This window comes from Notechis scutatus, chromosome Z (assembly GCF_049901735.1).
Source record: "Notechis scutatus isolate UNSWTSFEM ecotype Mainland chromosome Z, rNotScu1.2, whole genome shotgun sequence".
Lineage (NCBI taxonomy): Eukaryota > Metazoa > Chordata > Lepidosauria > Squamata > Elapidae > Notechis > Notechis scutatus.
In genome coordinates this window covers 56,729,971-56,744,671 of record NC_142025.1, presented here as the reverse complement: position 1 = coordinate 56,744,671, position 14,701 = coordinate 56,729,971, and positions in this window count along the sequence as shown.

Here is a 14,701-nt window from a genome sequence, read left to right as displayed (position 1 = left end):
TTTCGCCATATCTAATTGTTTGTTCCATTTTATAAATTACTGGATATTCAAATGCTTCAATAGTTGACAACAAGACTGGAATTTTTAGATAATGTTGTCTTTTAATTTTCTCCCATATTAGTAGCCTCTTTACTACTAATTTACTACCTCTTGTATATAGTGCCTCCTAAAGTACCCATGTGTTTTAGTCCCCTTGTACCATAAGAAGGCATGCCATCCCAGCAACAAGTTGTGACCTTCTAACATCAATAATCTAATGTTCCTTAATGTTATCTATTCCTTGACCCACATCAATATTGTTGCCTGATAATATACTGTAGTTTCCAATTGGGTAGACCAAAGCCTCCTCTTGTTCTAGAATCTTGTAATAATTTTAATTTAATTCGCGCCTTCTTTCCCTGCCAAATATATTTCAATACTATTTTATTTAAATCTTCAAAATAATCTTTCCCTAATTTAATTGGAATTGTCTGGAACAAATATAAAATCCTTGATAATATATTCATCTTAATTGTAGATATTCTCCCTATTAAAGATAATTACAAATTTTCCCATTTTGCAAAGTCTGTCACAATCTGTTGTTTGAGTTTATAATAGTTATCCTCTTTAAGTGTACCACATCTAACTGTTAAATATATTCCTAAGTATTTAATTTTATTTGTGACCTGGATCTTCAATGTCTCTGCCAACTCTTTCTTTCATTTTTCATATGTTCTTCATCAAAATCTTCGTTTTGTCTTTATATATTTTCAAGCCTGCCACATATCCATATTCCTCAATCTTTTCTATCAATTTAGACACTATTTTAATGGATCCTCCAAAATAAAAACCAGGTCATCTGCAAATGCTTGTAATTTATATTCTTCCCTCTTAATTTTCATTCTCTTTATTTCCCTATCTTCTCTAATGTTTCTATTTAGTACCCCCAAAGTCAACACAAACAACAGAGGTGACAATGGGCAACCTTGCCTAGTTCCTTTCTTAATATCAATATTTTCTGTTAATTCTCCATTTATCATTACCATTGCTAATTGTCTATGATATATTGCTTCAATGGCTTGGATAAATTTCCCACCAAAGCCCATCTGTTCCAATTGTAATAACATAAACTGCAAATTCACATTATCAAAGATCGCATGTCGTATCGTCATGACATCAGCTCCGCCCTCTCCTACAGTTGTCATCTTTGATCCTCACACACCTTGCTGTTAAGTGGATGCCTAAATATTTAACCTTCTTTACTATCTGCAAATCTATTTTCTCTGTCAAAGCCTTTTTTTGTTTGTCCTATTACTTTAGATTTTTCTTTATTTATTTTCATCCCTGGCACCACTCCATATTTCTAAATTTTCTCCATCAGTTTGGGACCTGTTTCTAATGGTTCTCCTAATATAAAGACCAGGTTGTCAGGGAATGCTTGTAGTTTATATTTTTCTTTTTAATTTCCATTCCTTTTATTTCTGGGTCCTGTCTCATGTTTCTGGTTAAGACTTCTAAGGTTAAAATAAATAATAATGAAGATAGTGGACAGCCTTGTCTCATTCCTTTTTTTATATTGAAGCTTTCTGTCATACTCCATTCACTATCACTTTAGCTTTCTGTTCTGTGTAGATTGCCTTTATCATATTGTAAATTTTTCACCCAAATCCATTCATTTTAGTTGTTGAAGCATAAATTGCCAATTGACATTATCAAACGCTTTCTGGGCATCCAAGAAAATTAGTGCTAATTGTTTTTCACTATGCATCTCATACTACTCTAATGTGTCCAAGATTATTCTAACATTGTTTCTAATTTGTCTCTTGGGTAAGAACCTGTTTTGATCAGAGTGTGTAAATTCAGTTAGAAATCTTTTTAATCTTTCAGCAATTACTGAAGCAAATATTTTGTAGTCTGCGTTTAATAGCAGAATTGGTCTATAATTCTTTATTTGTGTTAAGTCCAAATCTTCTTTTGGTATCAAGGTAATGTAGGCCTCTGTCCAAGTATCTGGTATTTTGGCTTCTAGTAGGGCTTCATTATACTTCTCTAACATTGACAAACTCAAAGTATCTTGTAGTTCTTTATAAATTTCTGCTGGTAGGCCATCTGGACCTGGAGTTTTATTGTGTTTTTTTGTCTTTTAATTGCCCCATTAATTCTGCCATTTATATTCTTTCATTCAACAATAGTTTTCCGGAATTTTTGATAAATTAGCATTTTCCAAATAGTTTATTATTTTTTCCTCTGATATTTTTTCATACTCATATAGCTTCTTATAGAAATCATGTATTATGTCTTTTTTCTTTTCTATTTGGCATTGTAGTGTACCTTTCTCACCCTGCAAATTACTTATCCATTTCTTTTTTTTTCTCTTCAGTCTGTAAGCTAACCATCTTCCAGGTTTATTAGCGTTTTCAAAAAAGTTTTGTTTTGTTATTTTTATTTGTTGTGCCAGCTCATCTTTTCCCATGATATTTAGCTTATGCTTAATCAACTTCATTTGGTTTCTTAGACCTATTTGTGTGGTTCCTTTTGTAACTCTATTTCAAGTCTCTTATGTTCTTCTTCTAGGGTCTTTTTTTTTTTTAAAACAAGTTTTATTAATTTTCAAAACACACAAATCATCATTATCCATTACATGTTTAAACCTTTTTCCATTATAAATTTAACAAGTCAGATAAACTATAATTCTGTTTTAAACCATTTCCATATAAACATACAAAAACCTCTTATCCAATTTCTCTTTACTTCTCTTTACTCTTATTCAATTTCATTATTATTATTTCGTCTATTTCTTTCTGACTTAGTTACCATTATTCTCATTCTATATTTCTGCAAGGTTTTATTAATTCTCCCCCCCAAAAAAACATATACACACAACACACAAAACATAAAAAAATCTTTTTGGAAAGTAACTTGGACCCAGGTATCTCTCTCTTCATGGACTTCAATTATATTCATGCTCATCTTACATATCATTACTTATTTTATTTACCATTCTAAGTCTTCTATATTAACTTCTCCACATATTTCACTCTTCTTAATTCTATCTTAATTAATCATCTTAATTTGAGTCATTATATTTGTATCTTTTGTCCATTCTTTATTGTCCCTTTGTCTTGTTCCTTATAAAAAAAAAAACAAGTTTCTCCTGAAATCACTAATCAGAGTATGATGCCTTTCTATCTCCCCCCTAAATTAATCAAATTAACCTTTAAAATAACGCCCAATACCCAATCCGATTTTGCTTGGTACATTCTATCTAAATAGTACATCCAGAATAATTAAATACATAGTTAAACAATATATCTAAATATTAAAAACAAATACTATAATAGAAATTTTATAATAACATCAATACCATAATCTTATTAAACTCTTTAATTAAAACTCAATATTCTTAACCTCCCCTCATATTATTAAATTTTAAAACCAATCATTATTAAACATTTCAACATTTTAATCTCTTATCAACTCTTAAACCATTTAAGTTTTCTATTTCTAATACAATACTACAATATCATCTTATGTACCTTGCAAAATCTTTTTGAAGAAATTATACTTTATCCTTTATCCCTAAAAAAGATTCCTTTTTTCCCATTTAATTTCAAAACTTTGTAGCTTTTCTCCACCTTTTCCCTTTCTTTCTTCTCCCAACAAACCTTTCTACCCCACCTTCTTCTAGCCTCTGCCTTACGGGCTTCCCTTCTCTGTCCTGTTCCTTTTCCCTTTTGTTTACTATCATTATATTGATTTTGCACCTTATTTTTCCCTTTCTTAAGTGTTGTTTTAAATCTTAAGTCCTTTATTTCTCTTCCTTTCCCTCTTCCTTCTTTCTTGGTCGAGTTCTGAAATTCATTAAAAATGGCTTCCTTTTCTTCTTCTTCTTCTGCTGTCTTTATCTGTTGTAATGTTTGTTGATAGTTAATAAGCGCCATTTCTAAAAAAAGGAAGGCTTCTTTCAAACCAGCTTTACCATTTTTTTTGCTTGTTCATAATCTTTTCTCAGTTCCTCAATAGAGCGAGCCATTATAAATCTTTTCTTTTCTTTTCCCCTTCTTCTTACAACAACCAGAATATTCCAAAGAGAAAATAAAACAGTCCCAAAGTTATCAATCAGTCCAAACCAAGACAGAGTTCTCACTTTCTCCTCCTGGGGTAGTATCAATCAGAGAAAAAGAAAGTCCAAATCTGTTTCTTAAAATCTTAAAATCTTATTGCAATATATTTTAGTCTTCAAATCCTTAAGGCATCTCCTCCAACAAAGTCTTAGCATACAAATATTTTTTTTTAGTCCTCTCTCTTCCCACTCATCGCTTAAAGCCTGTTTTCACCTAAAAAAAATAGGTTTCTTAATATCCACTTATTTATTCCGTAGGAAAAGAGGGTAAGCTTTCCTTTCAGCACCACCAAACTGCCGCTTTTTTCCTCTTCTAGAAGGTATCATTCAGAAAATCATACTTTTCAGGAATTTTGTTAAATATGTCTTAGAGTCCTAGGAACCAAGAAAAACTTTCTCCTTTCAAAAACTTTCTCCACTTCCTCCTGCGCATTCTTACCCGGCTGCCAGCTTCTTTGTGGCGGCCATTACAGACCGCCGCTGCACTGTCTTGGGAAAAGGGGTTCTGCCGGCCGGGAGGGGTCTGCAACACCCCCTAACCCCTCTCCGGATCCCCCTACCTTCAGCTGCCCCTGCAGGGGCCTAGCTCCGTACCCATCCGGATCGGAGCCCCAAAAGAGGCTAGCGCAGCAGGGATCGCAGCCGCGAATCCCTGCTGCTCGCGAAGCCGACAAACCGGAAGTTTTTTCTTCTAGGGTCTTTTGATACTGTTTCCTTTTCTTATTTTTCTTCACTATATAGGTTATGGCTAGTCACCTAATAACTACTTTTGCTCTATCCTGTACATTCTGTAGCGAGGTATCCTCTTTTCTATTTTCTTTAAAGAAGAACCTCACTTCTTTTTCCATCATCCGTATAAATTCTTTGTCTTTTGTTTAAAGATTGGTTTAAAGTCCATCTTGTTTTCCTCTTATATTCCTTCCAAATAATTATAACTGGATTGTGATTGTCCCATAAATTTATTTCTATCTCTATCTCTTGGACGTTCCCACTAAATTCTGGAGTCATCCAAATCATGTCTATTCTAGACCAGGATTGATGCACATTAGAAGAGAATGTCTACTGCTTTTCCCCTAGATTCATTTCTCTCCAAGTATCTTGTGTCAACAATTCTTCTATCATTTTAGTAAAGGTTTCTAGGTAGGGTTCTTCTTGTTCTATTATTTGTTTTACTGTTTTTATAATCCAATTTTGTATCAATTATTGTATTAAAATCTACCATAACATTGATGTTTTTGTATTCTGTTTCAGTATCTTTTTATGAAGTTTTGTATAGAATTCTTCTTGACCTTTGTTTGGTGCATATATAGCAACCAAGAGTGTCAATTTTTGGTTTAGGGTCACCTCCAGCATTAAGATCCTTCCTTCTTCATCTATGAAAATTTGTTTAGCATTTATTGTCTTATTAACATAAATTACCACCCCTCTTTTTTCTGTTGTGGTAGTGAATAAAATATCTTCCCTAGTTTCAGTAATTTATAGTGCTGTTTCTTGATATGTACCCCTTGGAGTGATATTATATCCAATTTTAATCCTTGTAGTTTTAAAAATGTTTTTCTACCCTTTTCATAGGAGAGTTCAGCCCATTTATATTGACTGATACCATCTTTACTTTCTCTTGCATTATTTTATTTATATCTAGGTCTTATATTTCTAGTTACTCTTATTTCTCTGGGTTCTTTTGCTATTGCTCCTTCTTGTTCTGGGTGTTCTTTTTTCTCCTTTTCACTCTGAATTTGCTGTAAATGTTTTCCATCTGTTGTAGGTACTTCTTGACTCTTGTGCGCTGTCTCTCTTCTTATTTCCTGTTCATCTTCTGTATTAAAATAATTATCATAAAAGTCCACTGCTTTGTCAAATGAATCCAGTCGGTGCCTTTTTTCTTCCAAGGTAACTAGTATCCCTTCAGGTGTCAACCATCTGAAATTTATATTACATTTGCTCAGCACTGTCATCAGAAAATGGTATTGTTTTCTGATGACAGTGCTGAGCAAATGGTATTGTTTTCTGGGTTCCCTTACTCTCCTACAGATCTGTTTCAATACTACCAGTTGTTTCTCCTTCTATTCTAATGGTTCATCTCTTGTCTTGTTAAGTACCTCATCCCTTAATGATTTTTTCACGAACCTTATGTGCACTTCTCTGGGAAGGTTGTATCTTCTCACATAATTTGCATAAATCCTGAAGGACTTGTCAATTTCTATTTCCATTTTCTGCTTATCTATTCCTAGTGACTTTGCCAACAATTATTTCATAATCTTTGGTAAATCCTCTCCCTTCTCGTCTATTATATTTTATATTAGGTAGTGGGCAGCTTTGTCTGTTTCCAGCATTATCACAGTGTTTTCTAACTTCTTGTTTGCTTGTAGTAGTTTATATTTTATATCCTCCATTTTTTCCTCTACTTGTTCCATTTTTTCTTCACTTTCTGAATTCTTTGCTCATTTTTTATTATTGTTTGTTGGAAGTTCTCAAATTTTTTGTCCATGTTTTGGATTTTTTCCTTCATCTCTCCTGTATCATTTCTTACTTCCCCTATTTCTTTCCTTATTTCATTGTGACTTTTAGTCATGAATTCCTGTAGTGCCTGGAGCAGCAGTAATACCTCCTTTTGGGATGTATTTGATTTTTCCAACTGTAACATATTTTCAATCAACCTCTGATTGGACAGACTTGAAGATGCTGATGATGGGTTGGAAGCTGTCTTCTTACCTATTTTGGTTATATTTGAAGTTGACATCTCAGCGGCTAGGCTTACTTTATTAGTTCTTCCAATCACTATTTATAGCCACCAATAATTATTTCCATAAATCCTACTATCCACCAAAATGGTAAACCACTCAGAAATTAGCTACCTATGATATTCCACCATCTTCAACACCCACAAAGTCAATACCAAGGGGAAAAAAACCATATGACAGCTTCAGTTCTTCAATTTAGTCCAATTCAGTTTCCTTCCATCTTCAATGACTCAGTGTCTTAATATCTCAAAGGCTCAAAACCAATCCAAAGCAATTAAGTTTGTAATCCAAGAGGCTCGCCATGACCTCAACATTGATTTTCCCCTCCACAAAATAGGTATCTGGTTTTTTACTTATTATGTCCTTGCAAATATTATTTGTAATCCATATGGCCCGCTGTCACCCCAATCTTCAACAGAATAACTGTTTATCTTTCAAATTTAGTGGCCTTTATTATCCACAACAATCAAAAAGGGATTATTCACTTCAGCAGTTCCAATCTTACTTTCCCTTTGGTAAGTTCCAAGATAGGACATCAGCTTTAATTGCTCTTTAGCACCAGCCTCTGTAGTTCTCAAAATAAAGTATTTTTTATTAAGTTTAGTCAGTTCAAGGTATTCCTTCTTATGTTCCAACTTTAGCCAGTAGATGGCAGTCTTGCTTCTTTTCCTTTCCACTCTAAAAGAGCCGGAAATGGAATAATAAAGAGAAAAAAAAATCAACACGCAGCAATAGGAAAAAAAAATCATTCACTAAATATGATCAGGATTAAAAAAAAAAAATCTCAAAAAGGATAAATCATGTGTGTCTTCAAAGATCTCTCGTTAAGGTACTCAGTCCAGTCATTCTTTTCAATTTAAGTATAATTGCTTCCACACTTCATTTTCACTTCCAGCTGACATGCAATCTGCTCCTAACTTTTTCTCGCTGCTTCCAGAGGGTGAAAAGATAGTGATTCCCTCACTCCTTTTCTCTGGAGTCTCCTTTCTTCCCTAAGCTATTGTGGTGAATTTAGATTTAATTCTGGATAGAAATTAAATATTCCTTACCTCAGTCCAGTACACTGTTTCCTTTCTGCTTTTCTTTGTGCTAGCTTGTTCTGGCTGTCAGAGCTTTGGTTGGGCTATTAATGGCCATCTTCTTCTTTGCCTGTCAGGAAGATTGTCCCAGATCTAGCTACATGAACTGCCACCCACTTTCGATCTATGGATGCCCTTCCTTTATTGCCACCCCTCCAAGGCAGCGTTTGACCCTGAAGAGCCTCTAGGCAGGCAGAAATCAACCTTGCTTTGTGGAGCCCTGCAGGTCCCAGCTGTCACGCTCTGGCAGTAGACCGGAAGTCTACTGCCTGAGCATGGGCAAAAAATGTTGGTTATAATATAGAATTAGAGAAATGGCAAAAACTTTGGGACAAGAACTATAAATTGATTATGGCCTCAGCATATAAAGAAAACTTATATAAAATGTTCTATAGATGGCCTGGCAAGATTGGCAAAAAATATTTAGTAATTTGTCTGCCAATGAAATGTAATCATACCTCTGGCACTTACTCCCATATGTGATGGACTTGTATTAAAGCAAGAAAATATTGGGAGAAAATAAATAGCTGGCTAGAAGAGATAAACAGAATATAGCCTGAAACCAAAAGTATACTTGCTGGGCATAATACCGTAGGGTTATGATAAAGGGACCACTTATCTAGTTTTACATATTAGGATTAGCTTCACAAAATACTAGAAAAATGAGAACACCCCACCAGAGGAGGAGGTAATTTGGAAAATTTTAGACTGCGCTGAAATGGTCAGATTAACGTTAAAAATAAAAGACAAAGAAGACACAGAATATTATTTGATATGGAATAGATTTTATGAGTGGCTAGAGACAAAAGGTAGAAATTAGAGGAAGAAAGATTATGAATGTTTGCATTTGAAATAGAGATGATTTATAATTATAACTATTAAAATTATTAACAACATTAATAAGCTAATATAAGGAGAAACCTAGTTAAATAGTACTTGGTGATATTATAATTATTATGTGTTATTATTAATATATATTAGTATTGTTATCACTACATGCGTTAATATTGTGGTATGCTTTATGGTTTTTATCTTATTTTTATTTTTTCTCTTGTAAATGGTATACCTTGACATTACATTGTATTCAAAATGTTTATGAATAAAATTATAAAAATTAAAAAGAAAGAAAGTTTCTTAAATAAATTGCAATATAAATTTAACTAATATTCCAAATTAACTATATAAATCTAGGTTTTTCCTATTTCTGAATGCTAGAATTGTTTAGATATGAGAAAAACTGAGAGGGATGAAATGGATGAAGAGACATCTAGAACATCACTGGCAGAAGACAAGAGATAAACTTGATTGCACACGGGTAAGAGCTGCTATTAAGGCCTACCCCCATGGTGATTCATAAATACTTGTGTAAATACTTCTCTGCACTAATTGCATCTGCAGATAATTGCCCAGTGACCCTCTTTAAGATGAGCCACTTCTTTCTGGGGAAGGAGGAGATTGAGATTCATCTGAAGGGGCATGCTGAGGAATTTGCAAATTTTCTGAAAGACAAAATTGCTTAACTTCATTTCCAGTTAGATGGCAGTGTGATTGATGGAAGCCCCTGAGGCAGGTTCTTGCCCTGTTATCTGAGAATGGTTTGACGTTCCTGAGGATGTAGACAGGATCCTAGGCACACAAGCACCTGTGTTTTAGACCTATATCCCTCCTGGCTTGTGAAAGCTTCCTGAGAGGTGACAGGCAGGTAAACTCTGGTGGTGATTAATGCTTCTCTACAGGAGGGGGTAGTGCCCCAGCACTTTAAGGAGTCCATGGTCTGCCCTCTTCTTAAGAAGTCATTGCTGCATTCCATCCTGTTGGGTAATTTTTGACCTGTTTCCAACCTTCCCTTTTTGGGGAAGGTTGTTGAGAAGGTGGTTGTGCGGCAACTCCAGAAATTTCTGGATGAAACAGATTATCTATATCCCTACCAGTCAAGATTCAGGCCTTCATATGGGACAGAAACAGCATTGGTCACATTTTTGGATGAACTCTGGCAGGAGTGGGATGGGGGGTAGTGCATCCATCCTTGCTCTCCTCGACCTCTCAGCAGCTTTTGATACCACTGACTTTGGTATTCTTCTGGAGTGGCTTCAGGAGATGGGAGTGGGAGGCCCTGTGCTATCCTGGTTCACTTCCTTCCTGTGCGGCTGCTCTCAGTCAGTGTTGATAGGAAGGAAGAAATGCACTCTCCCTTGCCCACTGCTTTGCAGGGTCCCGCAGGGCTCGGTACTCTCTCTGCTCATGTTCAACATTTATATGAAGCTACTGAGTGAGATCATCCATCACCATAAGCTCAGGTATCATCAATATGCTGATGATACTTAGCTGTATGTCTCAGCCCATGGTTAGTTAAGAGATACTGTGTCTTCCCTCTTGCAGTGCCTGGAGGCTGTTAGGGGTTGGATGGGAAACAATGGGTTGAAACTAAACAATGGCAATACCAAGTGGCACTGAGTTTGGGGTTCTTTGGCCCAGGGATGATTGCCACCATTGGTCATACCCTAAACAGACCATGTATGTAATCTGGACTTGCGACTCCTGCTCACAGAACAGGTGGCAGTCGTGGCCAGGAGGGCCTTTGCGCAACTGCAGGTTGTGGTCCAGTTACACACTTTCCTAGACCAACAATCCCTACTCATGGTCACTCATTTCCTGTCTTGACTTTTGCAAGACGCTCTACATGGGGCTGCCCTTGAAGAGCATCCAGGAGCTCTAGTTGGTGCAAAATGCAGTGGCCTGCATGGTTTTGTGTAGATCTCGGTGTGCACATGTATCACGTCTCCTGCAGGAGCTGCATTGGTTGCCAGTTTGCTTCCAGATGCAATTCAAGGTCACCTTTAAAGCCTTTAAAGTCCTACATGGCTTGGGACCAGGTTATCTGAGGGACCGTCTCTTGCCAGTCACATGTACCTGACCCACCAGAGCAGGCAGGCAAGGAATCTCATCATCTGGTGGGACCCAGAAGAAGGGCCTACTCCCTCTCTCTGGAATATCATTCTCCCAGAGATTAGAATGGCCCCCCACTGACACACTTCCAGAAGGTGCTGAAGACCTGGTCCTGCCAGTGGGCTTGGGGAATGCAGAATGGGATGGAGCCTATTAAATGGCTTGTATGATGTGTTTCACTGGGACAGGGGTGGGGGTTATTTTATTTTATTATTTTATTTATTGTATGATTCTCTCTTTTATTAGTTTTATTGTTTTTATATGTTTTTATATTCTTGTGAGCCGCCTTGAGTCACCATGTGCAAATAGGTGGAATATAAATATCCTAAATAAATAAATAAAATCATGATTGTCATTTATATAATATCTCCTTCTCTGATCTAGGGTGGAGAAGGTAAGTGCAATATTTTTTTTTCCTGGCGAAAGATTATGGATTGTATGATTATAGCTACTACCCACCTCAAAACCATTGTGGCATATTTTCCTGTCTATTGCTATTACAGAAATATGTTAATCCATTATCCAGATCTTATGCTTAAATTGCTTTTGTGAAACCAGAATTGTTATGAGATCCTTTGTGAGAATTGCTTGTGCAATTTATTTGAACAAAAGGGAGGAATCTAATCTTCAAGATGTGGCAAGCATCTATACACCAGTAAAAAAGAAAGGTTTGGTTGGGAAAATACCACCCTTCAGTAAGGTTCTATAGTTGGTTCTTAGTATCTCTGTCCCCTTACCAGCAAGGCAGAATGCATTTGGGGAGCCTTGAAATTCACATTGTTCATGTTCATATTTTCTCTATCCATTTCTCTTTCAGATCCCTATTTTGATCTCCTTCCAGAACATCATGCCTAGACAAATACATTTTAAAAATTAGGTTATCACCAGGAGAGCCAATTTTGTGTAGTGGTTAAGTTGCCAGACTAGAAACAGGGAAGTGGTGAGTTTTAGTCCTCTCTTAAGCATGAAAAATGGCTAAGTGACTTTGCGCCATTCATTCTTTCTCAGTTCAACCCACCACATAAGGTTGTTGTGGGGAAAATAAGAGGCAGGAGTATTATGTACGTATACTGTATTGATTTCTATGAAATCAATTGTTGGGATATCAGTGTAATAAAATAATAAAATTATAAAAGCTTAAAACTATTGTGTAGGTTTGAAAATGTTGCAAACTGAGCATAATACACATTGAATGGACATACTGTATTTGCCGGCGTATAAGACGACTTTTTTGCCCTGAAAAAGATGCCTCCAATTGGGGGGGTCGTCTTATATGCCGGGTCGTCTTATACGCCGGCAAATAGTAATTGGGAAGCACTGCAGCTGCCGCGGCTGAGGCACTTTTGCGCACCGTGGAAAGCAGATCCCGTGAAGCCGAAAGGAGCAGCCAGCCTTCTCCCAGCTCCCAAGGAAACGAGGCTCGCACCGCCCGAGCTCCGCTGAGGTATCCGGCTGGGGCTGTCAGGAGTTGTTACCGCTGGCGCGGCTCGCGGCTCCAGTCCCGTTGCCTCGGGAAGGGAAAGGCAAAACCAGGAGCCGCTGCTGCCATTGCAAAGCGCCGCCGCAGCTCTTCCTTTTGCCTTTCCTTCCCGAGGCAACGCGGGACTGGAGCCGCGTGAGCCGCGCCAGCAGTAACAACTCCTAACAGCCCCAGCCGGATACCTCAGCGAGCCTGGGCGGTGCAAGCCTCATTTCCTTGGGAGCTGGGAGAAGGCTGGCTGCTCCTTTCAGCTTCACGGATTCGTTCCACGGTGACACAAAGTGCCTCAAAAAAAAAAAAAGTGCAAAAGTGGAAGGCGTGCGGAAGAGGGGCGAGTATATAACAAACTATATTTTGAGTGGAAATGTTGGGGGGTCGTCTTATATGCCGGGTCGTCTTATACGCCGGCATATATGGTAGGTATATGGATTCATAGGCTAGGTATTTACTCTCCCATTAAAAGAAGGGACAAGAAGTATTTGTTTCTTCTTTTCACCCAGTAAGCTTTGGGAGAGTTCCCATTATATATACTTTAATATTCTCCTTCTCTTCTTCTTCTTCTAGAAAACATTGTTTGGAGAAAACATGTCTTTCATATATCTAATAAATTTTCTCTCCTCTTCCTCATCCTCCTTTTAAAAATCTCTTTTAAAATGTTTTTCTAATTTCTATTATTTTTTAATAATGAGGTCTTATAAATGCAAAAACTCTAATTGTCCTAAAAATCTATTTCCTGTGGGTATAGTTATGGATTTTGCATTTTGTTTCCATTTCATCATCTCAGCTGCTTTTTCTTTTCTTTTTCTTCAATTTATTTAGGATAAATGCAGGCTAGTTATTCTTTCATATTGTCTAATTAAAAAAAAAAACCTTTTTGTTCATCTCAGCACTATTTATTCTTCATTGTAGACAAATAATTTGGACAGCAACATATCTCTCATCACCAAGCAAAGCCTCTGGTGCTTTTTTCTTCAGAAAAATTGCTGTGGAAAGGTCACAGATAGACAATTTGTGTTGTTGAGCTCTGGGTTTTAGTTGACTGTATTTGTTTAATTTCCTGCTTTTTCTTATTGTTCAATCCAGCTATTCAAGGAAGGGTGGGTGGCAGTGACTGACAAATCCAGCAAAATATTAATATGATTGTGTATATAAAAGATAGCCTTAAATATCAACCTATGGCTATTCATATATTTCTCTGATATGCCTTCCAGCAGTTTAACTGTTTGCAAGATCCTATTACTTAGTCTTTATCTAATGTTGCTGAAGATACTCCATTCTCCTTTTCATGTGACAATCTTCCAGGGAAGAATAAAAATTTCCACCTTTTTTCTGTTCTTGGTATAAATATATATTTAGCATATGTTTAAATGTTTGAATAGTATATTTAAAAAAACACAACGCAAGAAAAACATGTGAGAAAATGAGAACTAGAACAAGAAAAACAATAAAATTATATTTGGAAAATATGGTTTCCTTCTTTAAGAGTATTTTCCAATGATAATTTTGGAATAAAATATTTAAATTACTACGAGTATTCTAAAAAATTCACAACCAGAACTCTGCCAGCACTATAATAATCTTTTAGCAAGTACGATGCAGTTATTTGCAAGCTTGTGAATACAAAATATGGCAGAGAATTTTTAGGTTTCCAAAAAGAGTCCAGCACACAATTTTGTCCCATTTTATTATTTTGTTTGCTACCATGGTTAAATGAATCAATGAAGTTTTTAAATTAGCAACATAGTTGTTGAGCCAACTATTTCTTGAGCTGGCCTAACCTTACAACAGAAAGATATTAAATATGAAATTATGATGATTTCTGAGTAGAAAAGTCTTTTCCTAGTGCATCACAATAAATAAATGCTATTCATTTAATGGCTGATTGGGGGCATTGAAAGCATTGCTGAATAACACCTCTGGTATAACTCTACATGGAGAGAAGTAAGCAGAGAGGTGCCACAAGATTCCATCTTAGGCCTAATACTCTTCAATATCTTCATAAACAACTTAGATGAGGGAATAGAAGGGGAACTTACCAAATTTGCAAATGATACTAAGCTGGCAGGAATAGCTAACACCCAAGAAGATAGGCTCAAGATCCAGATGGATCTTGGGATTCAATTTTTTTAACAACCAGTTCTGTTGGCATGGCTTAGGTGGTGGGTGTGGCTTGGTGGTCATGTAACTGGATGGACATGGCTTGGTGGTCATGTTATTGGCTGGGTGTAGCCAACTCAATATCACTCACATCGAGGCACGATCTCCTTGCCTGGCCTCTCATAACCGTGGGGATGCTACAACAGTCATAAGTGTGAAAAATGGTCATAAGTCACTTTTTTCAGTGCCATTGTAA